Source organism: Rhinolophus sinicus, linkage group LG05 (assembly GCF_036562045.2).
Source record: "Rhinolophus sinicus isolate RSC01 linkage group LG05, ASM3656204v1, whole genome shotgun sequence".
Classification (NCBI taxonomy): Eukaryota; Metazoa; Chordata; class Mammalia; order Chiroptera; family Rhinolophidae; genus Rhinolophus; species Rhinolophus sinicus.
This window is the reverse complement of record NC_133755.1, coordinates 159,272,479-159,280,679: the sequence shown is the minus strand read 5'-3', so window position 1 is coordinate 159,280,679 and position 8,201 is coordinate 159,272,479. Positions and strand designations below refer to the sequence as shown.

Sequence of the window (8,201 nt, the reverse complement as noted above, 5' to 3'; positions counted from 1 at the left end):
CCCTCCCTACAGTGGCACCCTTGAGAGCAGTGCGTTAGCCTTTCTCACGGCTGTCCCAAGCACCTGGCTCAGTATCTGCACATTGCACATACTTCATATATATTTGTTGAGTGAATGAACGAATGAATGAATGAGTGGTGAAATCCCACTAATTCTTTAAAAGTTAGGCCTTCCCTCTTTCACCATTGGCACTCGCTCCTATGAAGTTTTCTTTTTGTTCCTTTTGTTATGGGAGTTACACCCTATTTCTGCTAGGTTTTGAATTCCAACAGGGAAGCAGCAAAGACCTTATTCCACTTTGTAGTCCCATAATATCTGGAATATTATAGGTACTCAATAAATCCATGGTTCTCAGGTTTTAATGTGCATGCCTACCCCCACAAGTTCTGCCCCAGTTAAGTGCAAAATGAGACTCAGTGGGTAGTGACTTACTTATAAAATAAGCAATCCGGGTTATTCTCATGAGGTATATAACCCAGGTTATATACCACACTTTGAGAAAAAAACCAGTGTTAGGGATTGTCAGTATCAATGGTGACTCCTCTATGCCAGGCTTAATTTTTAGTTCAAAATAAGCAATGAGGCTGAAATTTCAGCACTCCAAGAAATCTGGAGAGCGAAGGGCTATTGCCTCCCTTTTCTCCCCACAATGTATTATTCCACCACTTTGTGGATATCATCATATTTGTTTTAGCCCTTTGCTTATGTGGTTTTAGTTCTGTGCTTGTGAGATAGATTGTTTTTTTAATTGTGTGGATAGAACTGAGCATTTAGACTTTTTACCAGACAGGCAGACATATTTGTCTGCAACTAGGTAACTGCTTTAAAAGAGGGAGGTGTTCTGTTCCTCTTGTAACATCTTAAGGAAAAAATGATTTTTGGTGACAAATCTAATCATAATTCCATTACCTCATTTAGGTTCTTTAGTAGTTACATTAAATAGCAAGCTGGCATAAATTTGGGCAAAGATTTCTCATAAAAACTTTGAAAGTATGACATGTTTCATTTGTTGCTACAATCTTTGTGAGAAAGAGGCACATTAATTTTGATGGGACTTAGGAAAAATGGTTAATAGTTACATTTTGATATTTTAATTATTTTTCAGAAATGGAGAGATGACTATTAAGAAACAGTACTGTAATAAAGAATTATTGAATAAATAATTTTAAATCTTGAAAAATAAAAACTTCTGCATTTCTAGTAGGCAAAAGAGGATAGAAAGAGGGGTGAAAAAAAACCCCACAAAAATCCCCAATTTGTGGTCACCAGTATAAAATGAAATAGATAGGTGAGGGAGCCACTGATTTCATTGGTGCAGATATGGAAAAATGCCAGACCATTTGGGAAATGTCCTCATAAATAGGAACTGCTGGAACTGCCTCTATTCAGTTCTTGTTTGGGAGCAACAGAAACCAACTCTACTCACCCAGAAATTTACTGATAGTATCAGCTAGCTAATAGTATCAATGCATATTTTACTACAATTAAAAAAAAAAGCCTAGGGAAGGATAGGCACATAGGAGATAGCAGTAACTATGCCAACTCCCTCTCCAAAACAGTCTAATTTCGGGACCTCTGTTGGCTCTGTTTCCTCTGCAGCCTGTTTCTCGCTACTATTGTTTGGTTCACCATGTCACTGTCCTCAGGGAGTGGGAAGAGGGAGACTCAAGTTCCCCCTCAAAATTCCCCCAATAGGAAAACAGTTCACATGTTGTTCAGCCTAAAAAGACAGCCTAAAAATAAACAAAACCAGAATGCCTTAGTGGTCTAGGCTTCTAACTCCAGTTTCATTCCTATCTTCTTGCATTTGTTATTTTTGGATAGGCAGTCTTCTCCTGGTTCTCTCTTTCAATTATATTAAACAAGCTAAAGTGAAACAAAACAGATATCTATAGGCAAAGAATTTAAAAATGTATTCACAGTAAATCATCAATGATTTGTAAGTTAAAGTTAGTTTACTAATTTGTTAAATGTAAAATGTTATTTCAGTATTCCATTTGTGTGCAAGTAATCTTATTAATAAGGTTGGTCATTTGTTTATAATTTACATTTCTTCTTGGGGTAGTTTTCTATTTTGTTAAACAGGCTCTTGAGCTTTCCTCTATGTTCTTTTCGACATTGTGTTTTCAACAGGAAACAAAAGTTTTACTACAAAGAATGGATCTGTAAGGGTGGAATTTCACGTCGTGAAAGTAAAATACAACACAGTGAATGTGCATAAAACATGATCTACATTTAAGACCCTCCAATTTCAGAGGTTGTTAAATCAAGTATCATATATCAAATGAACCTGGTTCAAGAGAAGGTTCTTTCACTTATTCAAGGATTTGTTCCAATGTGCCTCCTTCTTTGTTACTACCTCTCAGGCTATTTAAAATCAAGTTATACTGCCTCATATAGAAAATTGACTTTATTTTCAATACGTTTGCAATAGAATTGCAGAGAAAGTCTTAAGATATCCGAGGCTGCAAAGTACTCCAATCAGAGTTTAGTGTATTTTGAAAAAAATGGATAAGGGCTGTTGGTCCTAAGGGGTCACCCCTACCCCAATATATGTAGAATAGCAGAATTGTATTAAACCATCAATGATCATTTTCTTTTAATATAGTGTATCCATTCAACAAATATTTACTGAGCACCTACTAAATATTTGGGACTTATCAGTGTATCACATAGGCCAAAGATTACTGCTTCCACATTCCGATGGTGGTCGTGTTGGGGTGAGGGACAGGGCAGCCTGTACAGTAAGAGAAAACCAGGATTCATCCCAAGAAATGAGGTATTTTTTCCTAGTTTAGCTGGTAAATGGGATTGTGAGCAAAGAGTGCCCTAAGCAGTGTTAAATTCACACCTAGGGCCAGACACTGGATTTAACTGACAGAAGAATGGTTGCTAACTACAACTTTGAAATCCCTTAAGGTAGTGTACGTCCCTAAACATCAAAGTAATAACCGTTTTAGGCCCTAAGGAAGAAAGTGCAGCTCAGGAAAGTATTAATAGAAAATGTGCTCTTATTTGAAATTCTATCCCATTTAAACGTTGCTTGCCTATTTATAATCTTATATTTTTGGCAGACCAAGCTATGTTGGCCTGTTTCTCGGCCGGCACAAATGATCATTACGCATTGTGCTCTGCTTTATTTTTATGCCTATGCCAATGTTCCGAGGTGCCTAAGCCGTCAAGTTTCTACAACATTGGGAGAAAAGAAGCATCCTCCGACGCAAACCGCCCAGACAGCCTACACCGCTAGGGAGTCCTGCGGCTGCGCTACGTTTTGGGTAACAGAGTTGGTGAGACGCCACCCAGGAAAGAGACTTAGATCGTGGCCATTTTTTCTACTATCGAAGTGCGTATGGCATATTTTACATCAAAGCGAAAGCGACACTTTCTAGTTTGCAGTGAGGCGTCCAAGAAGAAAGTCGGCGCTTCCTGGCGTAGGGAGACGCGATGCGCTGACAGACTCGCCTCTTGCCTGTGGGTCTTTTCCTCAGTGTGAGATTGTCTTTTTGTTTCTGGCATGGTTTGAGTCCGCGCCACAGAAGGAATGGACCAGATGGGCAAAAAGTGGGGGCGATAGATAGATTCGAAAAAGTGGGGGCGACATATAGGTTCGGAGGGTCCCCTCAAAACGATGCAGAGACGCCAGCTGATCTCAACGAGGGGCCAGGCAACCTCATGGCCTAGCAACACACCCCTCTCACTATCTACCCCTATCCTGGCCAAATCCGCCGCTGAGGGTCGGAGGGTGGAGCCGCCGTATCTTCGCGCGAGACCCTTCCTGCGATTTCCCAGAAAGCCTCGGGCAATACCTTAACATCGGCTAGGGAGCCACTTCAGGGCGGAAGGGTGGGCGGGGCTTGCCCAGATATTTAGCGGCACCAGAGGCCACGCCCCAAGTCGGAAGTGACGGAGAAGAGCTAGCGCGTCGAAGATACCTCTATGGTTTTCCTCCCGTTCTTGAGTCGGGAAATGGCCGCTGTGTAGTTACAACGAAGATAAGTCCCGGGAACGGTGCTTTGGCGTGTCAGGTAGGCCTCGCGCTGCATTCACATCATTCAAGGGTAGTGAATGCCAAGGACGAATGAATATTGTTGAGTCTTTTGTGGGTGGCGGCAGGTTGGTGGCGACAGGAGAACCCAGGAGACGTTGTGCCGTTATTTATGCGTTTCTCCGTCAGTTTTCCTCAGGTTTTCGAGGCACTACGGGCCGAAAAGGTGGGGGTGGGGTGAGCAGCGAGAACGGTGCGCGCGCGCGGCTGCAAACCTGGCTCGAGATCCAGAGACCGCGCGGCCTTCCCGCGCGCGTGCGCATATCTCACTCTTCAACCCTTCCCCCATTTCCTTGGTCTGGACTCCTGCGCGCGCCCGATTGAACGCTCGCCCCGCGCACGCGCGCTTCCTCTTTTCTGGATTCCCCGCCTACGGCTCCCGAGGCTGCGAGAGGTACAACTTGGGTTTACCTCTCATTGGCTGGGATCGCCACCTTTCTTCCCGGCCTTTGGGGCCTTGATAGAATAACTATGATCTGCAGCAAAGTGCATTTGGTAGGTTGGCCCCTTTTCGCGTCGTCGTGAAACTCCTTTTGCTCGGTTTTACGCCTCATTTTTGTTATTCTACTTAGTCGTAGGATCCGGTTTTGCTGTCCCTGGTTTAACAACCCCGCATCCGCCTCGGTCCCTTGGTGTTGCGGAATAATTTTCTCCGGGTTAATCTTCTCGGGCCTTGGCAACCCACTCTATTTTGGAGGGACGTGCACTGTTGACTCAAGGAGTTGGTGCCTAGTTACCGTTTCCTAGCGTGGTGAGCCGGCCTTAGCTGATGGATCCAAGAGTGGTCCCACTACTCTTCGGCCGAAAGGACAGTTCTCCTTTAGTACGACTGAAGCCTTGTCCTTTCAACAAGTGATTCAGCCCATTATATCGTGTTGGAAATGTTGCATCCATGAGTGGTAGTTGGTGGGATAAATGGGTGGGAGTGGTGAATTGAGGTTGGGGACTTTGCCCTCATTTTAAGTTCATAAGTTGGCTTTATTTACTTTTAAGATTTAGCTCATCAAAATCAAGCAGCAGTATTGGCAACTACTTTTATATATCAAACTTTTTTTGAGGCGTTTTAGAATTGAAAAAATTAAGGCCAAAGTTGAAGGCAAATACGACCAAAACTGATGTAAAGAGATGAGCTGCTTCAATCCTTTTGCAGCATCGCCTTTAAATTTTTTTTGTTTTGTTTTGGAATTAAAAAGCAAAACAAAATTGCTTATCCCTCATGTGAATTCTCATTCCAATTGGACTCTAGTTAAATGGTTGGGCTACTCTTTAGACAATAAAGAACCTTTACATAGGAAAAACTGCTACAAGTTTACTTGCATGTTTATATGATCCTAGCCCGTTCAGGGTAAATAATTTGATGGGAAGGATTGTATTTGAAATAACTCACTGTGAACAACCTAAATTCTGTCCTGATGGCATGTAGCATCTTGTTTTAAGGATAATATACATGCATTGTTACATTGTGGTAAACTGAAATTCCCCTTAATTCAGGTAATTAAAATGTTGGCAAAGGAGATTTAACTAGATCTGATTCTTGATTTGAAAGATTAATAGTATTTTAGGACTTGGAGACAGAACTGTAAAAACTTACCAATTGGTAGGCGCAGTTCCAGTTGAATTTATTAACTAACTTAACGGGGCAGCTAGCTGTGTGAGGAGGAGACTTATAGAAATAGAGAAAGTCTTTTCAGTTCTGCCTAGAGCTTTGGATTTAGATTTTCCAGAAAGTACATTTGGAATCATTAGTGGAACATTAGCTGAATTCCGCTGTGTGATTTATTAATTAACAAAGAAGTAGATAGGAGAATCAAAAAGTCCAACATATCTCTGGTTAGTAAGTGTGCTTAGATTTATACTTGTAGGTTATGAATTTGTTCATTTTTCACTTCTTAAACAGTTGTCATCAGTGTTACCTCAGAGTTTTAAGCACTTAATATTTTGACTATCCCCAGGGTTGAAGAAAAACCTAATCAATAGACATTAAGGTAATAATAACACAAGCCTACATTTATGTAATATTTTGGAGTTTTCAAATACTTTAATTTTACTTGATCCAGTATTTCTCCATTTATTAGGTGGAAGCCAAAAAGGTAGAACATTTGTTTAAGGCCACATGAACCAGGGAGTGGCCCAACCTGGTCTAGAGTCAGGTTTTCCTTTTCTCATTTCTGTGCCCCCTCCTCCCCCTTTTTATTTAAAACAAGATGACAAGCTGGATGAAGAAATAAAAAGGTGACCAAACCTGTCATTTTTAAGCTTTTTAGTTAAGGAAAATTTCAAACACAGAAGTAGAATAGTGAACTCCCATGTTGTCTAGTTTTAATAATGATGATTGTTACCTGTTAAGTTTAATTTACTTAACTTTTTCTGGAGTGTTCTAAAGCAAAATTCCAATCATCAAGCATTTCTTGAAAGATTTTGTAATGCTAATATGATGTATCAAAAGTATTCAAGTAACCTTACAAGAATTAATTGAAGCAAAATTAATAATCTGCAGGAAAGACTGTTACAGACCAGGTTTACCAATAATGACAGCCAATGTTTGAGTGCATACCATATGCCAAAGATTAAGCTATTTACATTCATTAATTCAGTTCATTTAACCTTAAACCTGGAAGTACCATTATTAGCTTTATTTTATACCTGTGGAAATTGAAACTGACAGAGATGAAGGTAACTCGTCCAGTGTTGGGCGGTTAGTTAATGATCAAGGCAGGATTTTGAACCTAGTCTATTGGAGTAATAGTCATGGGATGCTATTTTTAGAATTTTTAAAGATGTAAATAGCTATGATTTGTTCACAAAAATCTGGAGCCTGAACTCCCTGAATCTGCTAAAATAAAGTCTTGGCTCAAGTATGTTTGATAGGTTAACCTAAAGAATACATTTTGGGGGGGGTTTCATCTTGCATATTTTGTTGAGGCCAGTTGTCTGCTTTTTTCATCATCTGTTTTCTTACCATTATTCCATAAAAGATAGGCTCTGTTAAGATATTTAAGAACTTTATTTAAAAAAAATGGAGCCCGATTTATTCTGTGCTCTTCACTAGTTGGTGATCCATTGGATAAAAATGCATGAAGCAGTTTATTCTCTTACCTCTTTTTACAATCTATTTTTAAGGGATCTTGGTTGTAATGAAGGGAAGATTGCTTTGACATTTTGAATTCTACATAAAGGTTATGGCGATATCAGGCACCTTTCAGGGTATTGGAGAGAGCACAGGAGTGGAATCAGGAGATGGTTAAATTGTGAATTAACCATTTACACTCTGTGACCGAGGGCAGCCTAAAGGGGCATTTTTTTTTCTCCCCCTAACTTGCACTTCTAGATGTTTGAGCCTAAAACTTAGAATTTAGGGACACTGTTGATTTTTCTTTTTTTCTCACTCCATCTGCACCGCCCCAACTGCCTATGAGCAAGTACTGTTGACTGTACTTCCAAACCAGATTCTGGATTTGCTTTTCTTCCATCTTGAGTACTACCACCTTTTCCAGGCAAATCATTATATTGAATCTTCTAATTTGTCTCTGTGTTCTCCTCTCCACGTTGTCCATGCTTTAAACAGCAGCCATTTAGAAATGTAAATCAGATGGTATGACTTCTTCCCTGATTAAACTTTCCAGGACCTTTCCATGACAGAATAAAATCTAGACTCCTTGCTCTAGCCGACTTACTAGATGCTATTTGATGTGGTTCATTGCTGCCTCTTCTGCCTTATCGCCTTGATCATAATGCCTCAACCTTCTTACTGGTTTTTCTGTCCTGAATTTGCTAACTTTGTGTCCTCTGCCTAGAATGTAGAAAGCTCTTCTTTCTGTGGGTTTTTGCAGTGTTCCTGTCTTGAGCTTAAATATTACCTCCTTTTAGAGAGCCCAGGGATCCACCATAGTTGTCCTCCTGTCTACCTTTTCTTAACACATCCCTTTTTTTTGTTTTGTTTTCTCTCCTCTCTTCCACTCCTTGAACATAAGCTAGACCAGAGTAGGCAACTTAATTTCTCACTTAAACAATGCTATATTTCTAACATTGTAACTATAGTGCCTGGTATGTAATAGGCACCTTGTTAATTCAAAGGAATTCTGAAAGCTTACAGTTCTCTTCATTTGAAAGATGAGATTTATATGTAGCTCTTGAGATTATGAGAGTTAAATGA

At 40.2% G+C, this 8,201-nt stretch overlaps 1 protein-coding gene across 5 annotated transcripts in view; it reads left to right on the top strand.

The window, feature by feature from the left end:
• Window positions 1–3,488: 3,488 nt before the first annotated feature.
• BCLAF1 (BCL2 associated transcription factor 1) overlaps window positions 3,489–8,201 on the top strand; it is a 29,706-nt gene continuing 24,993 nt past the window's right edge. For 2 of the 5 annotated variants that reach the window (XR_012496756.1, XM_019732725.2), the window contains exon 1: window positions 3,489–4,028. The gene's annotated coding sequence lies outside the window, so the exon portion shown is untranslated. The remainder of the gene's footprint in view (window positions 4,029–8,201) is intronic. The other 3 variants (XM_019732723.2, XM_019732722.2, XM_019732721.2) reach the window with 3 other exon arrangements.